We start from the raw sequence: 24,856 nt of genomic DNA, 5'->3' as shown, positions 1-24,856 counted from the left end.
CTTGAAAAGGGCTTTTCACTCACAATCCCCATGCAGTCTGACAGAGCTTGAGCAGTTTTGCAAAGAAGAATGGGGAAAATTGCAGTGTCCAGATTTACAAAGCTGATAGAGACCTATCCACACAGACTCAAGGCTGTAATTGCTGCCAAAGGTGCATCTACTAAATACTGACTTGAAGGTGGTGAATACTTATGCAATCAATTATTTTGTGTTTTATATGTGTAATTAATTTAGATCACTTTGTAGAGATCTGTTTTAACTTTGGCATGAAAGAATCGTTTTCAATTTATCAGTGTCAATAAAGCCAAATTAAATTCACTGTGATTCCATGTTGTAACACAATAAAACATGAAAACTTCCAAGGGAGTAAATTATTTTTATAGGCACTGTAGATGTTATTGTGGAGCCAAAATAGTTTAATGCTATTGTGTAGTGACTTTGGGATGACAGCAGTTGTAGATATTACCATTGGGACAATGTATACCTTGTTCATGTTCCATAGTCTTTCAATTCTCCTCCATTAATTCAGCGTACTTCTGGTATTTTTCACTTATTGATTTCTGTAAATTTTGTGCTTGGAATGGGTATGTCTAATAAATAATCTGTTCTTGCTGTTTTATCCTGTATTATTACATCCGGACGATTATTATGGATTGACCCTTCTGTAAAAACTGATCGGTCATATGTCTTTCAATTTCATATTTTAATTCAGCATATTTCTGGTGCTTTTCTCTCATTGATTTCTGTGGGTTATGTGTGTCTAGGCTATATCAATTAAGTAAACTGTTCTAGCTTTTTATCCTGTATTAATATATACAGACAGTTACTGTGGATTGTCCTATCTGTAATAAATGATCAGTCATAATATAATTTGTGGTATTCTGACTCTAAAATTAGATCAAGCTTGTATTTATAGTATTTCTTTCATGAGTTTGTATTTTCAAGCAAGATTTTGATGTATGGTGTTTGCCACTTGATTGTGCCTGTGTAAGTAATCAGATAGAGTTAAACTGCTACAGTAGTCGGTAAAGTGTTGGATAGTTTCTGGTTTTTGTCGGCACTTTCTACATTTATCATCTTGAATTTGCCGATATTTTATTATGCATGTTTTGTGTTAACCACCTCATCCTTTATTGCTACTGTTTCTTGAAAGAGGTCTCCAACTCTGAGCTCGGCGTTCACGTTTCGTTGTCGACATCTAGTGTGCTCAAATCATGGGGAAGGCTTCCATAGAGGGTCATGTTCTTCCATTGGTTAACATTTTCTTTGACAGTAAAAATTTCTTTGGTTTTATGGGCTGTGCTCTCATTTAAGTATATTATAACTTTTTTTCTCCGTTCAAACTGGTAAAATCTGAGGTGGGGTATAGCCAAGCACGCTCATTTCTCAATTGATAGAAACTTTGAGACTATTCTACTCGTATAGAAACATAGAAAATAGGTGCAGGAATAGGCCATTCGGCCCTTCCAGCCTGCACCGCCATTCGGTATGATCATGGCTGATCATCCAACTCAGAACCCTGTACCAGCCTTCCCTCCATACCCCCGATCCCTTTAGCCATTAGGGCCATATCTAACTCCCTCTTAAATATAGTCAATGAACTAGCCTCAACTGTTTCCTGTGGCAGAGAATTCCACAGATTCACCACTGTCTGTGTGAAGAAGTTTTTCCTCATCTCAGTCCTAAAAGGCTTCCCCTTTATCCTCAAACTGTGGCCCCTCGTTCTGGACTTCCCCAACATCGGGAACAATCTTCCTGCATCTAGCCTGTCCAATCCCTTTAGGATTTTATACGTTTTAATAAGATCCCCCCTCAATCTTCTAAATTCCAATGAGTATAAGCCTAGTCGATCCAGTCTTTCTTCATACGAAAGTCCTGCCATCCCAGGAATCAATCTGGTGAACCTTCTTTGTACTCCCTCTATGGCAAGAATGTCTTTCCTCAGATTAGCGGACCAAAACTGCACACAATACTCCAGGTGTGGTCTCACCAAGGCCTTGTACAACTGCAGTAGTACCTCCCTGCTCCTGTACTCGAATCCTCTTGCTATGAATTTAGCATTATGGATTCCTAAAGATTTACATTGATATTACTGTGTAGCCGTAGTTGTTTAATGCTATTCTGTCGTGCCTTTGGGATGATACCAGTTGTAAATATTACATTCGGGACAATGTATATATACCCTCTTCATGTTCCAATGTCTTTCACTTTCTTTTTTAATTCAGCATATATCTGATGTTTTATTCCTCTGTAAGTTATGTGTGTTTGGTATGGCTACAAGTATATCGAATAAATAAGTCACCGAGGAAAACTTGAAATGCGTCGAGATGGGCCGTTCCATGTACCCAGAGAGCATCGAGCAGCTTCGCTAATGCTTGCTTCTAATCGGCCGCTGGTGGTGTGTAAACTGCGGACAGGTTCATGGATGAGAACTCCCGGGGGAAATAAAATGTTCTACATTTAATCGTTAGTTGTTCTTAGTCAGGGGAACAAGACGTTAACATAACCCCAACGTCCGTGCGGCAACGAAAATTGACTTGTACACTCTGCCATAGCTGTGTTAATGAATTCTGCAACGATCCTGGTGCAGTCATTCAAGGTCCATCCAGTCTGAAAATTGTGAAACCTTCTGGTGGGATAGCTGAGTCCGGCGTGTTCGCTGTTAACCAAGTCTCAAGGCAACAAACAATTGAGATTTCCCTCTGACCTGAGATCTTCAGTCTTATTTCCAAGTGAGTGTACATTTGCTAACAAGATGGTAGGCAGAGGAGGCATCATCCACCAGCGCTTCAGCGTGGTTTACACCCGCCTCTCCTGTCACGTTTTCGGCCTTGACTTTGGCGTTGACCCTTAAAGGTGCGGCGTTCAACTGCTCCGCATTTAACTGTCGAACGTGAGATCTGAAGGACACTGACGTAATTTCGTAGTCCGCTCTCCAGTAGAAATTTACATGCTGCAGCGTGCAGCGAAGGTAGTTCAAAGAGGGTATATTTAAGAGGATATTTTCTACATTTATCGTCTTGAATTTGTCGGTCTCTCATTTTTGATATTTTTTGTGTTGACCACATGGTCCTGTAAATCTCAATTAGGATCTCATCCCCGGTTTTTGTTTCATTTTGCCAATACTGAATCTTTTCAGACCACACCTGGAGTACCGTGTGCAGTTTTGGTCTCCAGATTTGAGGAAGGACATTCTTGCTATTGAGGGAGTACAGCGTAGGTTCACAAGGTTAATTCCCAGGATGGCGGGACTGTCATATGTCGAAAGATTGGAGCGACTGGGCTTGTATACTCTGGAATCTAGAAGGCTGAGAGGGGATCTTATTGAAACATATAAGATTGTTAAGGGATTGGACACGCTGGAGGCAGGAAGCAGGTTCCCGCTGATGGGTGAGTCCAGAACCAGGGGGCCACAGTTTAAGAATAAGGGGTAGGCCATTTAGAACGGAGTTGAGGAAAAACTTTTTCACCCAGAGAGTGGTGGATGTATGGAATGCTCTGCTTCAGAAGACTGTGGAGGCCAAGTCTCTGGATGCTTTCAAGAAAGAGATGGATATAGCTCTTAAAGATAGTGGAATCAAAGGTTATGGGGATAAGGCAGGAACTGGATACTGATTGTGGATGATCAGCCATGATCACAGTGAATGGCGGTGCTGGCTCGAAGGGCCGAATGGCCTGCTCCTGCACCTATTGTCTATTGTCAAAGGATCCGCTATAAAGCCAATCCCCACAGCTCCATCCATAGAGATCACGAGAAAAAGTTATAGAGTACCTGCTATCTCCCGTGTCGAACCAAACCTTGTTGGCGGGGGACCCGAGGGAACTAACGGGTCGTCTAAGAGCTGTCTCGTCTTGTTATACCTCTCGACCTTCTTTTGTGTTTTCTTATCGATGGGCGCTTTTGTCAGAGGATTGGCGGGCTCCGATTCAAGAGGTGATTCGCTCTTGGTCCTTTTCCTTAATTCTTACGTTGAAATTTACCATTATTATTACCCATTTTCCTCCTCCGGTTCCCGTTGAGACAACCTTTTCACAACTATGCAAGATATAATATTCTTTACAGACAATATTTACATGTCTTAAAGGTAATATCTTCGTTCGGTTTTCCCTCCCCGATGGTTGGCCATACACCGAAGACTCCTCTCTTACCTTTTCGTCTAAATCTACTGTCCCGGGGCTCTCAGAGCCCCTTCTCCCAATCCCCTTCTTGTTCCTTTACTCGAACTCCAGGGTGGTCACCGACCGGCACGGGATAGATCCGGCAACCGCATCCGGTCTCGACCCCTCTGCCTCGAGCGAGTCTCACCGATGAGCTCATCCCATTCCCAAGCAAATTCCAAGAACTCGCGTTCTTGGAAGCGAGTCCACGTCGTCTGCAAATGTATCTGACGTACGTTTCAATCGTTTCCTTGTATTAATGTCTTGGCCGAAAAATGTACAATAAATAATTGTATATAAAATACAGCACGGTTCATAAGATTTTACTGAAAGCGGAGAGGAATGATGTGAAAGAGTTTCCATTTCTTGCTTGGCGCAGAAAAGGTTGTATTTAATGTGAAGAAACTCACCATGTTCAGCAGCGTGAAATACTGAGCCTGTGTGTGGTTTCTGTGGTGTAGTGGTTATCACGTTCGCTTTACACGCAAAAGGTCTCCAGTTCAATCCTGGACAGAAACACGGTTGATTTATCTTTTCACTCCAGGGTTTGAGAAGCGTATAACACTCAACGGTCCCGTGCACACGACGGTTCGGGTTCAAGTCTTTTGTCACGGGCATAAATGGTGTAAATGTCGCGAACATTCGATTTGCTTTAATTGAAATGAATATTCACTACATTGCATTGCACACCTAACAAAGATATAATAATTAAATTTAAATTAACATAAATTATAGAGAAGTTACACGACAAAATAGACAGAATTAAAGACGCTAGCGCAAATTAAGTGGAAATATAGACCGAGGGAAAACTCGCTGTCCAAACCTCCTGCTGCGAGCTGAGGAATATTTTATGGTTCAATCGCAGCTTCTCATCCGGGCAAGAAGCAGGATTGACAACAGCTTCTTCCAAACCCTGCACCTTATTTTAAAGATTAACTCTTTTTCATTTTCTTTATTCGTTTATTACCTATCCTATCTAGTCTTTCAGACTCCTTTTCAAACTCCAATACTCTCGTCCCTTCGCTCCCTTTCTCGAGCAGACAGAACGGTTATACAGGCGACAATTGGTAACAAGATTGACCTGAACCATTCAGGTTGGCGAAAGACGGGGCTCGAACCTGCAGCCTTCGCTGATACCGCACCCCAACCAGAAGTCAAACGCCTTAAACCACTTGACCACGCGGTCCACGCTTATTTACCCAACCGAGCATGAGAGTAATTGATTGCTGTTGCTGCAGAGTCTCCGCTGGAAATGTTCACTGTTTATTTTCCCAGAAATGCTTCTTGACCTGGTGAATTCCTGCGGGATTTTTTTGCTTGTTGCACTGAAGCTGTAGCAGTTGCAGAATTTCCTGTGTTTTGGGATGCTAAGATCAGGGTTTTTACGGGAAGTTCAAAATGTCAAAATCTGCAAGTATAATGAGTGTTCTAGAGTCATGATTTGGTTTCGGCTAGAGGAGGATCCGGCATTCCAAAATATACGGGAATAGGATTGGGGATTACCAATTTGTGATAGACCTTCCGTGTTCATCAATGCAAAAATTTCATATGAGATCGTTTGAGATCAGTCACTGAGAAGTGCCGTGGCTGATACACGAAGACATAAACCGCCGACGGATAATGACCCTGGGGGCATAGCCACCCAATCCCGCTGCTGTTTCATGTTATAGCATTCCAGTGAAAAGATGTACGTAAATTGCATTGCTCTTCCATACATTCGGCAGGTATGATGTGCTTCCGGGTCGTTATGGTACCGTTCTGTTACGGATACACCACGTCCCGTGACTCAATGTCCAGCTTGTAGTATCATTCCTAAATCAGCTCGGTTACCCTCTTCCCTGCATTACATTATTACAGCCCAGTGGCGATTCTTCCTAATCAAGCCAACCACTGCTATCTTCTTCAACCTTTTCGACAGCCTAGCAACGTGATACCTTATCCTCTGCCCTTCCCACAGTACATGCAAAAAGTATCGAAGGTGCAAGATGTTCGTCGGAAATATGACAGGAGATATTAGGAGAATCGAAGGGGGGTGTGAAGGAGGGATCGGAAGTACGGTAACAGATGCGGAAGAACGGGAAGGGTGATCATAAACACAAGATATTCTAAATGCTGAAAACAATGCTGCAGGAACTGTGTAGGGCAGGCAGTGTCTACGGAAGGGAAGAAGCAGTTGACGTTTCAGGCCAAGACGCTTCACCACGACCGATTTGAGAAGTGGGTTGGGCATCAGAGGGAGGTGATGGGCAGGTGAGGAGACCGAAAAGTGTAAGAAGGGAGCTGGAATGGAGAATAGAAAAGGAGAGAGGATAAATGACCGGAAGTGACGTTCACTTGGGGGGGCGGGGCGGGCATGTGGACGGATGACGACGTGTTGCTCCTCTCACATCAGTGGCCGCGTCGGGGCAGTAGAGGAGACCATGGACCGTTATGTTAGAATGGAAATGGGGAGTGCAGTTAAACTGGTTTGAAGTATGTAGAAGGTGCACGTAGCCAGGTACGGAAGTCGGATAAGCGGACGAGTAGTAGGGGATCTCGCATAGTCATAGTCACAGTCATAGTCATACTTTATTGATCCCGGGGGAAATTGGTTTTAAAAAAATTTGATCGGGTATGTCCTCGTGCAGCCACGTTTCAGTAAAACACATAACACTGCTCTCCCGAAATGTTCGCTGACTCCTGACAAGCGCCGTCAACTCGTCCATTTTGTTACCCAGCGATCTCACATTGCCCATAATGAGAGAGGGGAGACACGGCTTATAACTTCTCTTCTCCATAAGCCTCTGTTGTCTCGACCCGGTCCTCTTCCCTCGCCTTTTTGATCCCCCTCTGCATCCTCTGTGTGTTTTCCTCCAGATTTCAGCCGGGGTGTCCGCTGCTCTGTTCGCTAAACCGGCCGGTATAAGCTCAATCAGCTGGTCCCTGGAATAAACAATGCGACCATCCTGCTGCCACGCTAATGAGACGTGTCCCAATGTAACTACTTCCAGCGCTAAAAACCCAAATAAAACTCTCTCCACCAGCATGTTAGAGAGGGTGCAGCTTCAACGTGTTACCGTGGAAAAAAATTACAAAGAATAACGTAAGTTAAAAACTTTAAAAAGTAAGAAAACTAGACCGCATGAACCGTAGGGAAATGTTTTTGACATTGCTCAAAGCTGGGGTCCCGGAGGAGTAGGTAAATAGTGTTTTCACCCCCAGTCTCTGTGTAATGTGGAGGGAGTACTGCCAACGTCAGCGAGATAAAGATCCTCCAAGCTGGCTCCCCATATGGGCTCTTTTTGCGCTCTGCTGGATTCCTCGCATTCCATTCTGGCTTCCCTATATCCGCCGCTGAAGACATTACAAAAGGCCATGGCTGACCTTCAGGAGCAGTGGGAATCGGGGGGTGGTCAGTGCCATCGCGCCTCATCGGCCTGCGTCCCTCTTCCCAGTTAGCAGAGTGTGAATGATTTGAGTGCGGAGACATGAGTGAGGCGTGGCCACACATCAGTTCGCTTTGTGTGTGTGTGCCTTTAAGAGACTGCGTGAACGTGTCGGGTTCCTGTATTTGTATGAGGACTCCTTACTACATCGCGGGGGGGGGGGGGAACGCACTAACATCTATCCCTCTTGATACCAAGGAAAAAGACTATTGGGAGAAATTATCTAGCTTCTTGGGTTTTGGTGTTCTATTTCGGGGGGCAGGAGGGAGGATTCTATTCCAGCCAACGTCGACTCTTAACATGGCAGCAGCCTTAAGGGATTTAAAAATCCCCGGTGGAGTTAGTGCTTTAACGGCTAGTGCCCGCTACCTACCATTTGTTTACCTGATCATTTGCTTAGCTAACTCTTCAAGTAATTTCCCTAGCTGACAAGGAATGTTGGTGTAGGTGGTGTGATAAGCGCTGGTTCAAGGTGGATATAGTATGTGTCCACGTAAACACGAGGAATTCTGCAGATGCTGGAAATTCAAGCAACACACATCAAAGTTGCTGGTGAACGCAGCAGGCCAGGCAGCATCTCTAGGAAGAGGTACAGTCGACGTTTCAGGCCGAGACCCTTCGTCAGGACTAATGTGTATGTGTCAGCAGGATTAGTATCCTGGGAAGAAATTACAACAAGTGTTAAAAGTGGATTTAAAGGAAACTGCAGGCGGTTATATGAATGTTCCACTTTATTAATACACGTTATTTCCTTCTCTAAAACATTAGAGGTGAGGATTACGCATGCATTTCCTCTCATATTGAAATGATGGTATTAATTCTGGAGGCGGGGCGAAGCCCAGATGGCGCGAAACGGCAACTCCTTCGCTTGCAAGTCCGGAACAGCTTTATTTCTATCTTTAATGTCTCTTCTCCCCTTTTCAAGCTTCATTTGAAGATCCTGACCTGGGGTTACACTCTGACCACAGTTCTTTGCGGGAACGGGACCCGCCTCAGGACCTCACGACCGGCCGCTTTTTGATATCCCAGGGATGCGGCCTGGAAGGTGAGCGTGCCTTCAAGGTTCCGGATTTTCATGGATCTGGAGACGTGCTGATTCTAGGCCGCACCCTGACAGAAGCGTCACGGGAGAACACGGAACATCGGGAGTAGCTGGTCAGCTGCCAGGGGATTGTGTGTACGGAGAGGGGCACCTTTTTGGGCCGACTCTCTGGGTGCAGAGCTCGGAAAAAGCGACGCAACGGTCTCTTAACATCGTAAATCAGCGAGTTGTTTGAACATAGAACGTAGAACTCTACAGCACATTATGGGCCCTTCCGACCACAATGTTGTGCCGACCATGTGACCTACTCTGGAAGCTGCCTAGAATTTCCCTGCCGCATAGCCCTCTATTTTTCTAAGCTCCGTGTACCTATCTAAGGGGCTCTTCAAAGACACTATTGTACCCGCTTCCACCACCGCCGCCGGCAGTGCATTCCACGCACCCACCACTCTGTGTGGAAAACTTACCCCTGACATCCCCTCGATATCTATTTCCAAGCACCTTAAAACTATACCCCCTCGTGTCAGCCATTTCAGCCCTGGGAAAAAGCCTCTGGCTATCCACACGATTAATGCTCCTTATCATCTTATATACAGATGATAACGGTTTGTTATGTCTCTCCTCTCGCTGTGAAACGGGGACATCCCTCTTTCCCTTATTAGGGAGAGAGAGAGAGCTTGTGGTATGTCGAATGACCAGGTGAATGAGTAGTTTTTGGGGTACTGCAAGTCTGTGTCTTTATTGATGCTTTGCTGCACACTTGGTTGTAACTGTAGTTCATTTTTTGGGGCGCTCCTCTGTTTTCGTGGATGGTTGCGAAGAATTTCAGGATGTATATTGTATACATTTCTCCGACATTAAACGTACCTATTGAAACCGATTGAAACTAATTGAAACGTATTGAAAATCTATACCACCATTTAATGATATCAATATGGAAGCAGCTTCGGACGTTCGGTGCTAAGTCCTGTTATCCAATTATTCAGAAAAGAGCTCAAAAACGGGATGAACTATCCGCTGAAAATAACATTATAATCTGTTGACTAAGAAGTGATTTGTAACTTCCGAGCATTAGATCTCAGAGAAAAAAAAATCTCTTCCAAATCCTGTTCTAGTTTGAGTTGGAAGGTTTAGCCTGTATGGATCGGTGCGACAGCATGTGGTCGTTTTAGACACATATCGAAAGAAAACCTTAAAATTAGATTAAAATATAATATAATGTTGCAGCGCATAGAAGCAATGCAATTCTGGGAATAAACAATTAATAAGTATAAATAGAAGTCAAAAGCAATCGTCGTCGAATTCCTCTGAGGACAGCGAAGGATTTATGATGATAAAGGCCACAAATTGATTTCTTTCTTGATTTTACTGCGGGTAACTTCGACAGCGATGCGTTCATTTGTATTAATACCGGAAATGCGTTTTTAGTCGCAAGTTTACTTGTCTCCACGAACAGTAATTTCTAGTCACGAATCCATTGGACATGTCGAAGCGAAACACTTACACCAGCGATAATATATCTCGACTTTTCTGTTCGATTGTAAGGGAAGTTTTATAGAAAGTGTCGGGGACGTGCTTGTCAACAGTGATTTTGTCAGGTCGAATCCAAGTCATACAGCAATGTGTTGCAGCTATAGTCCCTTTGCACCTACTTCTCCATGCTGACCAGGGTACCCACAAAATCTGCAGACGCTGGAAATCCAAGCAGAACACACCACGTTCTGGAGGAACTCAGCAGGCTGAGTAGCGTCCATGGAGAAGAGCAAACAGTCAACGTTTCGAGCCGAGACCCTTCATCAGGACTGGAAAAAAACGATGAGACATCAGACACAGAAAATGGGGTAGGGGAGGAAGATATGCAAGGTAGTAGGTGATAGGTGAAACCAGTAGAGGTGAGGGATGAAGTAAGGATATTCACAGTGTGAAACCGGCAGAAACGTGTTGAAACATTTCAGTAGCCTCGGCTTTCCAGCACCATAGACCGGCTGACTGGACTTTTGTCTTTCCCCATTGTTTGTTAAACGTCCAAACAAGTTTCGATGTTTCACATAAACTGGTGAAAGTACGAAAGCTATATGCGTTTCGTGGAGTGGAGCATAACACGTTCGTCTCACGTACGAAAAGCTCACAGTTCGATCCTTGGCCCGACCGCAAGTTTTACTCGCGCTCCAGTTTTTTCGGGAGAGTGCGCGTTCTCGCCCTTCCTGTTCACATCGACAAAAGTCTGTCCGAAAGCCTTTTTTGCAGTTTCGAGCAAACGATTAATCTGCTGGAACTATCATTGTGGGTACCCTGCAACGCGCACAATGCTGGGGTAACTCAGCAGGTCAGGCATCATCTGTGGGAATAAAGAAAACAGTCGACATTTCGGGCCGAGACTCGTCATCAGGACTGGAAAAAAGTGATGAGAGGTTAGAGCAAGAAGGTGGTGGGAGAGGAGGAAGAAGTACAAGGTTGTGGCTGATAGGTGAAACCGGGAGAGGGGAGGGGTGAGGCGAAGTACTGGGAAGCCGATAGGTGAAAGAGATAAAGGGCTGGAGAGGAGAGAATCTGATAGGAGAGGGTAAAAGACGTTGGAAGGAACGGAAGTGGGTGGAAGGGGGTGAACAGAGGTCAGTGCAGAACTCAAGGTATATTGTCAGCGCCGGACGGGGTCAGCTTCAGCACAGCAGAAGTCGGTGAAATACAGTATAAACAGCAGCCAGAGCTCCCACTATCCGTCGAAATAAAGTACAGATGATCCGTCTTCGCCCAGAACGACGATTATTTCGTGCCTTCCATAGACGCTGCCTGACTTGCTGAGTTCCTCCGGAATTTAGTGTGTCACTAAGTAAAGGGCTAAGCGTGCATACGGTAGGTGGGGGGGGGGGGGGTAGATTGATATGAATTCCGCACGCTGAATATAAACGAATATTAAAATGTGTCACTGAAGAGAAATCGGTTCCGAGACACGGCCCATTCAGAAACATGGAAACATAGAAGAAACATAGAAAATCTACAGCACAATACAGCCCCTTCGGCCCACAAAGCTGTACCGAACATGTCCTTACCTGAGAAATTACCTAGGGTTACCCATAGCCCTTTATTTTTCTGAGCTCTATATACCCGTCTAGGAGTCTCTTCAAAGACCCTATCGTATCCGCCTCCACCACCGTCGCCGGCAGCCCATTCCATGCACTCACTACTCTCTGTGTGAAAAACTTACCCCTGTCATTTTGCTAGCCATTGCAGCCCTGGGAAAAAGCCTCTGACTATCCACACGATCAATGCCTCTCAGCATTTTATACACCTCAAGAGATTGGCAGGTCTTCGCCGGCAGCGCCTGGACAAGGGAGGAGAAATCTTACGCTGACCAGTAAAACTCCACCACAACAGGAGTTCATCGAAGTACTTTTAATGACGTATATAAAACCGTTAGGCCCCGTGGCGCAATGGTAGCGCGTCTGACTCCAGATCAGAAGGTTGCGTGTTCGAATCACGTCGGGGTCACAAATGTTGTTATCCATTTTATTATAACAGCTCAGTTCTATAATTATTTCCAGAATTCTGTGCACCCTCCGCTTCGACAAGTAACTGCCAAATGAGCAGTTATTTCTCATATTCAGTAAAAGTTCAGCATTGAATTGTTGATATTTACCCTGTGTCGAGAAACAAAATTACCCTTTTATTGGAAAAAAAAACCTGTGGACGCTGTAACCAGTAACAAACACAGAAAACTGTGCAAACATTCACCAGCTTAGTCAGCGTCCGAGAAACGACACGCAGCTCCCGTGGAAGATTTAAACTTCTTCACAATTCTAAGCGTCACTCCCGCACCTACCTACTTTCCCCCTCACTAGCTTCACCAATCACCGTCCTCTTCCTCCTCCCCCATCTTCGTGTTCTGGTTTATCGTCCCTTCTATTCTGCTCCTATGTCGGGTCTCGGCCGAAATGCTGACTGCTTATACCTCTCGATAGCATACTCCTTACTACATACTTCAGCGTTTTGTGAGTGGGGGGATGTTGTGGTTGTGTCACTTGCCAATTCTTCGATCTGATTTCAACCAAAAAATGTTAGAATGTTTCTGCCTGGTTTCGAACCAGGGACCTTTCGCGTGTTAGGCGAACGTGATAACCACTACACTACAGAAACGCTACCGTTGGTTGGCATGTTTCACAGCAGCTGATCTGAAGTGTTTGATAACGATCTTCACGAACCCCGCCACATCTGAAATTGCCTCCCGCTGACTCAACCCAGAGGGTGCACCATATCGTTCACAATCCCCGAGCGGTCCTGTGAGTTCCTTCTTGTATGTGCGAAATGGAAGTCAAAGAAACAACGTATCAATAACGGCTCCTGCTGAGGAAATGGGGAGAAAGAAATAGAGGGAGATAGACCCACGTGAAGCGGAGGGGTTGGAAGCAGACGGTACGACAGATTCGGAGACAGAGAGGTCAGGGTGGGGGTAACTGTGCGCGACATTGAACTGGACTGTCCTTCGTCCAGCCTGAGGTAAGCATAGAAGATTGATCGGGTGCTTGTAAAGTGCAAGAAGACATTTGGACAACTGTTGTCAACGTGAATAAGAACCGGCAGAATACGCGCTCTCCTGCCGAAACAGCAGTTCAAGTAAATTTATGTTCCCGTGCGATGTAAACATGACAAACACTACGTATAAAATCCGCTGGTGCTTAAAAACATGGACACTTGCTGGACGTTGAAGAGTAAATGGAAAGATACCACTTCCGTCTGTATGTCGGTTGTGAGAGAAAGCAGAAATTGGAGAAATTTCTCCCGCTCTCAGATTTTGAACTTCTGTCGCAGCACACACGAAATGCTGGAGGGACTCAGCTGGTCATGCAGCAGGCTGGAGTGAGGAATAAGCCACCGTTTCGGGCCGAGACGCTACATCCTGAACAGGACATGCCGAACGTGTTCACGACCGCACCGCTCATTCCGGCTTTAGAGCCTGAGGCGACGGATCACAGCAGCTACACTCTCCTCGTATATTCTCTGCAGTTTGTTTCAGCCCAGCCCAGCAGCAGCTGAAGTTCTGCAAGCTGAGCCGGTGAAATAGAACCAGACGCTACCCTTCCATCCCGAGCTCCCGGTGTCAGTGTAATTAAGGTACCGATGAAGCGTCTTGGCCCGAAACGTTGACGGTTTATTACCCTACATAGAGGCTGCCTGACTTGCTAAGTTCCTCGAGCATTTTGTGTGTGTCACTGAAGAAAGTACTGAGGGGGCGGAGGGTTAATTTCAATTGTTTTCGGTGAATATTAAAATGTGACATTAAACTGTGTGACTTCTATATGTGCATGGAATGGGTGAATGAAGAGAATGTGGCTCCCGGGCAAAGACTGGCAACGTGATCGCCTGTGCCAGTTCCGAACGCATTGCGTTATGTCAGCATGAGGGAATGCTGAATCAAACAATATATTTACAATATTACACAATTATTACTGAAAAACAGAGAGCACAACGGTCCTCTCTGTTTAGCTATAAACTCCAACTCAACGCAGAATGCATCTCAACTATATACAGACATCCGCAGCAAGTTAAATTTTAAACTGTCCCATTCTGGCCTAAAGATTTAATCGCTGTAGAAGGTTTCTTCCTCTTGTGGGACGACGTCTTATCTTTCAAGGTAGATCACTTTTCTTGTCAGGAACGTCAGGTTTGGGGGTCTCTTCCATCGTGGGTTTAGCAGTTGAATCTGAGACTGCAGCTCTGGACACATTTATTCTCCCTTTCTCGTATTTTTTATCTGCATCCACTTCCATCCTTGCTTTCTTCCTGGTCCCGTCTTCTTTCGCTCTCTCTATCCCGCTGTCGGTCCCTTTCTTTTTCTTTTTGCTCTTCTTTTCCCTTTCTCTCACACTTTTTTCTCGCAATCTCTTCTCTCCTTTTAAACTCCTTCTCTCGCCTTCCCGGTTCCTTGTTTTCACTAAATTAGTTTTATGTTTTGGAGTTACACAACAGACCACTCTGCCTTTGGCGTCATTTGTCCTCTTTGCCCAAGTTCGGCAATTAAATGTTCATGTTTTACGTTGTGTCCAAAAACAAACTCACCTTTTTACTGAAAAACCTGCGGACGCTGAAATCTGAAATACAAACAGAAAATTGTGCAGGCAACATCTGTAGAAGGCAGGCGCCATGTCATATGAGCAGCGATTGAAGGTCCTGGGCCTGTACCCGCTGGAATTTAGAAGAATGGGGAGAGGGATGGAGATGGATCTCATTGAAATCTATCGAATGTTGAAAGGCATGGATGGACTGGATGTGAGGAGGATGTTTCCTTTGTTGGAGTCTAGACGAGAGGTCACAGCCTCGGAATCGGGGGAGGTCCATATAGAACAGAAATGAGAGGGAATGTCTTTAGCCAGATGATGGTAAATACCTGGAATTTGTTGCCAAAGGTGGCTGTGGAGGCCGTGTCACTGGGTTCATATAAGGCAGAGGTTGGTGGGTTCTTGATTAGTCAGGGCCTGAAAGATTATGGGGTGAAGTCAGGAGAGTGGGGTTAAGAAGGAAATGGGTAACTTATAATGAAATAGCAAAGCAGACTCGATGGACCGAATAGCCTAATTCTGCTCCTTTCTCTTATGATCTTATGATCAAACCAACAACTCGCGACAAGCACAAAGAATTAGCAGTACATCTAACCCATCCGTCAATTCATCTGTCCTTCTAAAAGTTTTTCGGAAATCCACTGCTGCAATAAGATGGGAACTGATTAACTGGTTACGTCGGTTTTTTTTTTACTTTTAAAAAACGATTGAGGGATAATGAGTGCTTGCAGTTGACAGATTGCAATTTCCTGTTGAATAATTTTCTCTGTATGCCCCAAAAGAGTTGATAACAGGCTCTGTAGCGCAATGGATAGCGTGTTGGACTTCTAATTCATGTGTGATGAAGTAATTCAAAGGTTGTGGGTTCGAGTCCCACCAGAGTCGGTGTTTTTTCCCGCGATAACTGAGGTCAGAATTCCAGTAGTTGATGACAAACGGGAAAATCAGGTCAAGACTTGAAATAATCAACTCGTTCACTTAGCACAGTTACGAAAATCTCTAAAACCGTAATAGTCCGTTAAAATCTTCCAGAAAAATGATGGTGGTACTGAGCCTTATTATTTCAGCGACAGGGAGGTGAATTTTTGACCAAAAAAAAGTCCTGATCGCTTACAGGCTTGGCAGGAATATGGAGGTCTGACCACCCGCAAACATGCTGACCAACAGAGTGACCGTCCCACTCAGAGGCTTCCTCTCTTTCTGCAGTACTTACTTATTATATATATATATATATTTGTCATATGTCCCAAATACTGCTGCCACAAAGCAACAAGTTTCAGGACATATTATACCTGATTACGATTCTGGTTCGAATTCGTCATCTTATTAAACTACACGGCTGTTTATGAGCAGATATATATTTCACGCCAGTGGTTACCTTCAATTTACTTAACTTCTTCCATTCGTTTAATGTCATAATTGTGACAAATCGTTTGCACCCCGTTCCTTTAACTCAACCACGCTCTGAATAAAAAAAATCTACAAGCTTGCATTCTATAGTTGAAAAAAAATGCTACTTTTCTACCTGGAATCTCTCGCCTCAAAATGTGCAAGTGTGCAGATTAACTGGTATTTTAACTACTCATAAACCTTATTTGGAAATAGTAATGTTCATCACTTCAAGTTAAACACTTTGTACCTGCAGGTTAGTCCAAGGCCTTTCCACTGGTCTGGTATGTCGGAGGGCTCCTTTCTTTATATTTATTTTCAATTCTTTATCTTTCTTCTGCTCCTCGGTTAAATCCAGAACCTTAACCTCTTGCTCCTTCTGCCTTCCCATCTCCCCAGGTCTGCAGCTGCCAGTCCTACCCATTTAAAGCAGCTGGCTTCGCTAATTTATCAGCCTTATTATTCCTCGCAGAAAATAATTTAAAACTGGGGTTTCACCTTTATGACCCCGTGCCGTTTCCTCGTTGCATCTTCAAAAATATACCATGACAGAGCAGCATATCGGAGGGGCTTTCCGTCGGCTGAAATAAACCCTCTTGCTTCCCACAGGGGCAGATGTTCTGTAAGGCTGTTACAAGCGCACACACTATCAGAATGTATGACAGATTCGGGCAGAAGACGATCTTGATGACTACCCACATAAGTTACAGCTGTCACTTCTGCACTGTGCGCCCATGACAACCTGCAAGTTAACCTGAAGGGAATCGTGCACGAGGACTCACAAATCCCTTTGCATTAGGACATTTTGAATTTTCTCGCCGTTTAGGAAATAATCTATGCTTTTATTCCTTCTACAAAAGTGCATAACCGTACGCTTCTCGACACAGTATTCTGTCCACTAATTCTTTGCCTCCAATTCTGTCTGTCTTTCTGCAGCATCTCTGTTTCCTGAACACTACCTGCCCCTCCCCCTGTCTTGATATCCTCCGCAAACGTGTCCGCAAAACCATGACCTAAATCGTTGACATACAACGTAAAAAGAGCTGTTCCAACACAGACTACTGTGGAAACCACTAGTCATCGGCAGCCAATCGGCAGAAAGGGTCCCTTTATTCCCACTCTTTGCCCCCTGCCAATCAGCCAATTCTCTATCCATGCTGGTAACTCTCATATAATACCCTCAGCTCTCATCTTGTTTAGCAGTTTCACCTTTAAACCTGCATTGGTCTGGTGTATGTGAGCCCCTGCCACAATAGTAACACAATTTGTTCTGCCAGTCAGGTTTTTGCTTAGTTAGTTGCAATTTTATTCACACTCACTTTCATTCCTGTCTGCACCTCAATTGTATCTCTGTTTCCATTGATACAGTGATTTCAACTGCTCTTTTAAATATGAGTTGTGCTTCAGTTAGGAGCTGGTTTTGAATTCTTTGTTGTAAGATTCCACAATCTAAACGATCGCTCAGTGCATTCTGAAGCTATTCACTGAGCTCACAATGCTCGAAAAATTTAGGCAGTTCATTCATGTAAACTGCGAAGGACTACCCTGCCTTTTGATTCCATTTATGAAATCTAAAACGTTCTGCAATCAACGATGGTTTCGTTTCTAAATGTTCCTGCATTACGTTCACGACATCAGCAAAACTTATTGTGGCCGGTTTGGTTGGAGCAGTGAAACTTCTAAGCAAACTGTCTGCTCTTCCACCAGTTGCACTCAGCAAAACTGGCACTCGTTTCTCATCGGCGATTCCATTTGCTTTAATATAGCGCTTAATTCGTTCAATACACATAATCCAGTTATCTGTTGTGACATAAAACGCGGCTATCTTACCGATGCAACCAGCCTTCTCAGCGTTTTTTATTATCTATTACTATCACTTGGTGCTCACTGTTACTGAACCTGTGACCTTCGTCCGTTTTCTGCCTTTTTTAACTCAAACGCCTTTCTCTCCCCCTTTCGATGAAAAAAAAATGCGTGCTGCACTTTTTTTTAACTCGGAAGTCTCGGGTTCGTTTTGAAGCTTACTCGTCTCCACCGTCAGGTCTGCAACTCCATGAACTAACCGAAGGCGAATCATGAGAGACAAGGATCGACGTGTACTCTTCATCATCACGTCAGTGAGACGCGAGCTTATGATGTGGAGTCGTAATGATGTATGTATTCATAATCCATAATGAATTGTGTAAACAACAACGAATACTTAATCAAACAATATATTTACCAAACTATTCAAATATTACTGTAATATTAAATATACAACATCGCCAACCTGCACGTCTGTCATGCCTGTAGCATTCTAGCTGTCTACAAGAAGGGTCAGAGCCGTCTCTATTTCCTGAGGAGACTGAGGTTCTTTAACATCTGCCAGACGATGCTGAGGATGTTCTACGAGTCTGGGGTGGCCTGTGCTATCATGTTTGCTGTTGTGTGCTGGGGCAGCAGGCTGAGGGTAGCAGACACCAACAGAATCAACAAACTCATTCTTAAGACCAGTGATGTTGTGGGGATGGAACTGAACTCTCTCACGGTGGCGTCTGAAAAGAGGATGCTGTCCAAGTTGTATGCCATCTTGGACAATGTCTCCCATCCACTACATAATGTACTGGTTGGGCACAGGAGTACATTCAGCCAGAGACTCATTCCACCGAGATGTAGCACAAAGCGTCATAGGAAGTCATTCCTGCCTGTGGCCATCAAACTTTACAACTCCTCCCTTGGAGGGTCAGACACCCTGAGCGAATAGGCTGGTCCTGGACTTATTTCATAATTTACTGACATAATTTACATATTACTATTTAACTATTTATGGATCTATTGCTATTTATTATTTATGGAGCAATTGTAACGAAAACCAATTTCCCCCGGGATCAATAAAGTATGACTATGACTATGACTATGACTATTCACACAAAGGATTCTTATTGACATTATCTCCCGAAGACCAGACTATCAGACATAGGAACATTAATAGCCCATCGATTCTGCTCCGCCATTCAATCATTCTCCTGCTTTCCGCCCATAACCTTTGACGCCATTGCTAATCAAGAACCTATCAATCTCCGATTAAACTACACACAGTGACGGCAATGAATTCCACAGATTCAACTCTGTAACTAAATAAAGCTCTCATAATCTCTGTTCTAAAGAGACACTCTTCTGTTCTGAGGCTGTGCCACCTAGTCCTAGCTTTTCCCTCTATAGGCAGTGTCCTCTTCACGTCAACTCTATGCCCTTAAATAAACGGGATCCCACCACTAAGCACATTTCCCCCCCCCCCCCCGCCTCTGCATTCCGCAGGGATCGCTCCCTACACAACTCCCTTGTCCATTCGTCCCCCCCCCCATCCCTCCCCACTGAACTCCCTCCTGCCACTTATCCGTGTAAGCGGAACAAGTGCTACACATGCCCTTACACTTCCTCCCTTACCACCATTCAGGGCCCCAAACAGTCCTTCCAGGTGAGGCATCACTTCACCTGTGAGTCGACTGGGGTGATATACTGCGTCCGGTGCTCCCGATGTGGCCTTTTATATATTGGTGAGACCCGACGCAGACTGGGAGACCGCTTTGCTGAACATCTACGCTCTGTCCGCCAGAGAAAGCAGGATCTCCCAGTGGCCACACATTTTAATTCCACATCCCATTCCCATTCTGACATGTCTATCCACGGCCTCCTCTACTGTAAAGATGAAGCCACACTCAGGTTGGAGGAACAACACCTTATATTCCGTCTGGGTAGCCTCCAACCTGATGGCATGAACATCGACTTCTCTAACTTCCACTAAGGCCTCACCTCCCCCTCGTACCCCATCTGTTACTCATTTTTATGCACACATTCTTTCTCTCACTCTCCTTTTTCTCCCTCTGTCCCTCTGAATATACCTCTTGCCCATCCTCTGGGTCACCCCCCCCCCCGTCTTTCTTCCCGGACCTCCTGTCCCATGATCCTCTCGTATCCCCTTTTGCCTATCACCTGTCTAGCTCTCGGCTCCATCCCTCCCCCTCCTGTCTTCTCCTATCATTTTGCATCTCCCCCTCCCCCTCCAGCTTTCAAATCCCTTACTCACTCTTCCTTCAGTTAGTCCTGACGAAGGGCCTCGGCCTGAAACGTCGACTGCGCCTCTTCCTATAGATGCTGCCTGGCCTGCTGCGTTCACCAGCAACTTTGATGTATGTTGCTTGAACTTCCAGCATCTGCAGAATTCCTGTTGTTTGCCCTTAAATATTCAATAGGTTTTAATGAAAACCCCCTCATTCTTCCGAACATCCAGATGATACAAACACATAGCTATAAATGGTTCCTCCTACGTTAATACTTTCAATTCGCGAATCATTCTCATCGACCTCCTCTAGTTCCTCTACAATGGCAGCACGTCCTTTCCTAGATAAGGGGCCCAAAATTGCTCACAGGACCCCAGAAGTTTCCTTTTGTCTTCTTGTCCTGCCCTCCAGATCCCACTCTTGCGTTCCCTCTCTGCCAGGTATTTCTGTGACCCCAACTCCCTCTGCCTGACATTTGTTTTCTTCTTTTCCCGATCTGGTTTGTCAGTATCCTTCACCAGCCGGGGTTCGCTGCCCTGTCGGCGTTGCCTTTCACTCCTACAGGAAGATGCTAAACCCATCCGCACCTGCCATCCTGCCCTGACTTCCAGACTCGCCGCAAACTTTTGAAAACATTCTTAATGTGCATAAAATGTTCTATGATTCTATCGGATTACTACTAATAATCTGATATTATTTGAGTATTAGTAAGGCTCGTTAGATGGCAATGTGATCGCGATATGTGAAACGGCGGGAGATTATTGTGGTCTTTGAAGTCTCTGTTCTCACTTTCTAAATGGTCCGTTTCACTCATTAACTTGTCACCTACGTTTACAGCCGATTCTCACGGCCAGAGTCCTGTCAAAGGTCCCCGAACAAAGTCGTTCATTGGCTATACTGAGGCTGTTTGACCCCCTGAGCTCTTCCACTGGCCATCCGGTTTTACGCAATCAGAACCATCCCATTTCCCGTCCCTCACTATAACTGCGCACGCTTGTCTCCCTTTCTGTTTTCTGGCTCTCGGACCTGAAAAATAGGCTCAGTTTCTCCTGCCGCATCTGGGGCTGACCCGCTGAGTACTTCCAGTGCTTAGAGTCACCGTGGAAGCTCGGCCGGACAGTGGGAACCGCTGATTTATTCAGCGGAGTGTTTGTGTACGAGCAACACCGGTATTCAATATTCTGACAGAGCCGGGAGCGCACGGCTGAAGAGTTTGGCCGTGATCGTACAGTGGTTAGTACACTGCGTTGTGGCCGCAGTAACCTCGGTTCGAATCCGAGTCATGGCAATCAGCAGTTCACATATTCGGCTTTCATCAGCACCTGCAACTTCACCCCTCCCCTTTTGATGAACTTCAGAACGCCGCCTCTCCCAAAGTGTTGATAATTGCCGATCACCACTGACTTTCTCGTTCCCAAGATTTCACATTGAATCAGGCGGTGCATTTCGACATGAATTTGCTCAACAGATCGTCAGGCGCGAGAATATAAACTGACCTCAGTAACTATACATGATCTCCGCTCTCTGATCCAACCACTGCCGGCGGGGAGCACTGGGAGACTCCTCCCGCTAGCTCTCTTTCTGGAAATGGATTATGCCGGCGCAAATCGCACATCGACCAGCGGCCCGTTTCACCATGGATCGCCAATAAACATTGCTCGTTGAGTGAATGCCACGAGGTAAATCTTTGTTCGTTTTTTTTTTCATTAATGCTTTTGTTCCTCCATTTTGCTGCTTGTTCGGGTGCTTGCCCTACTTTGCCCTTCTTCCCTCAGACTGCGTGCTTTGCTCTCTCCCGTTCTCATGCCTGCCCTTGTGTGTTTGCCACCGTCCGTGTCTCTGTCTCTCAGTGTCCTTACCTCTCTGTGTTTCTGCACTTTGCGCCCCTGCCACAGTGTGAGTAGCCATGTACTCTGTGTTCTTATCCAGCCACTCTCTGTGCTCTTGTCTCTAACTTCGTGAGTGCTTGCATCTGCTCCTGCCTTTGTCTCCCTGTCCTGCGTCTGTCTGCGCGTCATGTTCTGCAATGAGTGCCCCCGGTTATCAGGCGCCTTGCACGGCGTGTCTCTGCCCCTTTTTCTAAGCGTCTCTGCGTCTGTCTCTGATGGATTGCGTTATGTGCGCTGCAGGTCAAACCCCTGAATCGGTGCAAGCCATTTTCAATTGCCACAGCGTTGCTGTAAAGCAAGGGTCCCCAACCTATTTTACACCGCGGACCGGTTTAATATTGACAATATTCTTGCGGACCGGCCGACCGGAGGGGGGGCGGGGGTGGTGTTCAAGTAGGGTTAAGCTCACCTCAACATGTCTTTAGCCTATTTAATTTTCTACTACAATGTAAGGCGATTGTGATTTTTATATCGTAACCGTCAAACTAATGGGCGAGAACGGAACAGTCACTTGGTAGTGTACATTATTCAAAGGCTACTCAGATCATCAGGCTAAACGGTGGGGCAGTGTTTCTGTAGCCTCGTGGTTTTCACTTTTGTCTGATACCTGAGAGGGCAATTTTCGGGAAAACAGAAGGAAATATTTGAAACAGAAGTAATTCTCGAGATACTGGAAACATTGAGCAACACATCTTTAGTAAGACACGCAGCATCTGTGAAGGTGAATAAAGAGTGGACGTTTTGGCCTGAGACCTTTCATCGGGACTGGAAAGAAACGGGGCAGAGGCCAGAATAAATGGATGAGGAGAGGGTACAAGCTGGCGGGTGATATATAAGACCAGATAAGTGGGAAGGTGGGTAAGGGAGAGTGAATGAGTAAGAAGCGTTGGGGGGAGGACTGAAGAAGGAGACTGATAGGAGAGGGATGTGGACCCTGGAAGAACTGGAAGGAAAAGGAGTGATGTGTTGTTCAAGAGTTGAAGAGAAACATTCGTATCTCCTTTTATTGACATTAGTTAACGGGAAACGGGCACATCGGATCTCAACAACCAGGTGTCAATTAAACGCAGCGCTCAGTGGGAGATTTCATGTAATGCCAAAGTAAAGCTTCATCTAATTTAACCTGCACGTTTTTAACTACAAATGACTTTTAGTTCGCAGCGAGTTACACCATGCATAGGTTAGTTAACTACATATGGCTGAACATAGCTATAAGCTGGAAGGGGGTTCAGAAAATGGAGTTGTACCTACTAAAAAAACAAATGGTCATGATTCTGAGGACCGAACTCATATTTCATTCTCTCTATTAGTGATTATTATTACATTAGTGATATCTATTCGATGATGGAAATGCAAAAGGGTCCAAAAGTCGGGATCATACACCGCAGCAGGGATTTTTTTTTTTGAATAAGACAGGATCTAACAGAAGACGATGGGGTGAACATGTTTGTAACTAGTGGCAAGTCGCAGGCTTTTGTTTAAGTCAGTGGACCATTTGTACAGAATGTGGATACATTTACAAAAGTTAAATAAATAAATGATTAGTGGGACTGGCAAGGAACATTAGTTAAGGTCTGGTACAAATCAGACCTCATTACATTCAACGGCCAGTCTGTTGCTACCCGCTGATCATGGTCTCCAGATCGGAAGGCGGGTCTCGGAATTCTCGGGTTCTGCAAGTAGTTAAAATAACCGGACTGGGCTGCCTGACAGACGTATAGGTTGAAACGGTGACATGAAGTTTCGTCCGAACTTACTCGCACACTATCGAAACAAAATAAAAGTAAACTAAACATTCATCAACAACAGGAAGACGGTGTGATTGTCACTCTATCCAACCAATGGCCACATTTCATTCGTCACTCGCCAAATCCAACATTGCAATCCGCTGTGAGAACATCATACAGTTCAAGTACTGTTGACAGGAATAAATTGACCCACAGTAAAGTCAAATCTCTAAATAGAAAACTCAGCTGATGTCAGGGATGGGATTCGAACCCACGCCCCCAACGAGGACCAGAACACCCGCGTTTCAACGGAAGGAATGTCATTCCTTGAGTCTGGCGCCTTAGACCACTCGGCCACCCTGACAGCCTTGCATAGCACTTTTAATATCGAAAACAAATGGTTTTCTTTGAGAAAAGTTTGGAGGATAGAACCGAAATATTCACGCACACAGATCGATCGTGGAGATACCTGAACGGCGAGCTCCTGTTAAGAGTGCTTAACACGCCGAATGCAAAACAATTTCAGGGAAAATGCCCAGCTCAAACTGCAGATGAAGCACATTGCGCATCCAGACATGCCCGTGGGACAGACGTGTGTCTACTGATGTGATCCGAAATCTGTCACGTCTATAATACGGCGTTTAGCTCAAAATATTTTTTCCTCACTTTGTCTTTGCACTTAATTTTCACAACACGTCGTAGAAAGCATTCGCCCATCTGCCACATCTTTTGCGTTTATCCCTGTGATCCTCGTCTGCACCCTCTTAAAGAGTTACCACATTGTTTCTGGAATAGAACTACCAGAACTGTATGCTGTAATCCAAATCTGGTCCAACTGCGGTTTTGTAAAACTGCATCATGACTTGCTGACACTTATACTCCACGCTCCGAACAATGAATGCAAGCATGCCATGTGCCTGATCTGCTGATGGCCGCGTAATCAAAGTGGGAATGACCTTGAGTAATCGATTTCTAGACGTTTATTGAAGTCAAACCGAGGCCACCTGTTTTAGCCAAGGAAACGTCAAGATTTATATTGGGTTTATTTTTTGACGAGCAAAAAGAATTTTCGAGTAGGAGGTCTGTATCTGTCTTCTATTTGCATGTCCATCAGATATATGTCAATGTGCCAC

The 24,856-nt window shown here is 45.1% G+C and overlaps 6 non-coding genes across 6 annotated transcripts; 4 read left to right on the top strand and 2 right to left on the bottom strand.

The window, feature by feature from the left end:
• Window positions 1-4,604: 4,604 nt before the first annotated feature.
• On the top strand, window positions 4,605-4,677 carry trnav-uac (transfer RNA valine (anticodon UAC)). The gene has a single exon. It is a non-coding gene; the product is annotated as a tRNA-Val (tRNA).
• Window positions 4,678-12,042: 7,365 nt separating this feature from the next.
• Window positions 12,043-12,114, top strand: trnaw-cca (transfer RNA tryptophan (anticodon CCA)). Its single transcript has one exon. It is a non-coding gene; the product is annotated as a tRNA-Trp (tRNA).
• A 572-nt stretch (window positions 12,115-12,686) lies between these two features.
• Window positions 12,687-12,759, bottom strand: trnav-aac (transfer RNA valine (anticodon AAC)). Its single transcript has one exon. It is a non-coding gene; the product is annotated as a tRNA-Val (tRNA).
• A 2,712-nt stretch (window positions 12,760-15,471) lies between these two features.
• On the top strand, window positions 15,472-15,563 carry trnar-ucu (transfer RNA arginine (anticodon UCU)). The gene is given in 2 exon segments: window positions 15,472-15,508; window positions 15,528-15,563. It is a non-coding gene; the product is annotated as a tRNA-Arg (tRNA).
• A 5,760-nt stretch (window positions 15,564-21,323) lies between these two features.
• trnah-gug (transfer RNA histidin (anticodon GUG)) lies at window positions 21,324-21,395 on the top strand. The gene has a single exon. It is a non-coding gene; the product is annotated as a tRNA-His (tRNA).
• Window positions 21,396-23,973: 2,578 nt separating this feature from the next.
• trnal-caa (transfer RNA leucine (anticodon CAA)) lies at window positions 23,974-24,087 on the bottom strand. Its single transcript has 2 exons — window positions 24,050-24,087; window positions 23,974-24,018 (listed from the first exon to the last, which is right to left on the bottom strand). It is a non-coding gene; the product is annotated as a tRNA-Leu (tRNA).
• Window positions 24,088-24,856: the final 769 nt, after the last annotated feature.

Source organism: Mobula hypostoma, chromosome 2, assembly GCF_963921235.1.
Source record: "Mobula hypostoma chromosome 2, sMobHyp1.1, whole genome shotgun sequence".
In the NCBI taxonomy this organism is placed as follows: domain Eukaryota; kingdom Metazoa; phylum Chordata; class Chondrichthyes; order Myliobatiformes; family Myliobatidae; genus Mobula; species Mobula hypostoma.
This window is presented reverse-complemented; position numbering and strand designations above follow the sequence as displayed.